The sequence below is a fragment of the Chelonoidis abingdonii genome, chromosome 21, assembly GCF_003597395.2.
Source record: "Chelonoidis abingdonii isolate Lonesome George chromosome 21, CheloAbing_2.0, whole genome shotgun sequence".
In the NCBI taxonomy this organism is placed as follows: Eukaryota; Metazoa; Chordata; order Testudines; family Testudinidae; genus Chelonoidis; species Chelonoidis abingdonii.
The window spans coordinates 787,390-788,411 of NC_133789.1; positions in this window are offsets into that span (position 1 = coordinate 787,390).

A 1,022-nucleotide genomic window follows, 5' to 3' on the forward strand; every position below is an offset into this window, starting at 1 on the left:
CCTCCCACCGGGCTCCGATAGCCCCACCCCTACAGCGCCCGCTCCCCCTCCCCAGCTACTGCTCTCCACACCCTTATGGCCCCATCCCCACCTTAGGGCCAGCTATCGCCCTCCCCCCCACTCTCCCTCTATCTCGTCTCCTAAATTTCAGGGGGGAACCATGTTAGTCTGTAGCCACAAACACAACGAGGCGCCGGTGCCACCCTAAAGACTAACAGGTTTCGTTGGGCCTAGGCCTTCGTGGGCAAAGATGCAGCTGAAGACGTGGGGTTTTTACACCCACGAAAGCTTGTGTCCCAATAAAGCTGTTAGTGCCACTGGGCTCCTCATTGTTTTTGCCCTAAACTAGGGTGATCAGATGTCGACTTTTTATAGGGACAGTCCCAATTTTGGGGTCTTTTTCTTATATAGGCTCCTATTACCACCCATCCCCGTCCCGACTTTTCACATTTGCTGTCTGGTCACTCTACCGTAAACACACACACAGCACCCGCCCCCGTCCCACCCATAGCATCTGCCCCACTACACTGACACCACCATCCTCCCGCCAGGCCACTATACCCCCCAATGCCACCCAGATGGACATCCAGGCATGACAAGCTGGGTCCAATGAGCTTTTAACACCGATGGAGCCGCAGGCAGCACCCTCACCCCAGGCCCTTGCTTGGGCATCCTGACACGGCCGCACAGCTCACGTTGGCAGGCTCCAAACTCACTTCTTAACCCTACACCCAGCGGGCCCCACAGTCTGCTGGAAAGAGACGCCCGAGCGGGGCCTAAAGTCTATTGGGCTCGTTTCACTCCATTTCATGCCTACGTCCACCATGCTGGGTGTTGTTGCCAGCCAGGGCTTCATTGAGAGCCACACAGGCCTGCCTGCTGCACTAAGCGAAAACAGGACACTCGGAAATGGGGTTCTCCCGCCCCATGGCTCTCACACGATCCTTATCTCCCTGCTCGTGCCCAGCCCCACAACACCGTAGATCCACACTCGGCCCTGAGAACATGGGCAAGGACCGTGA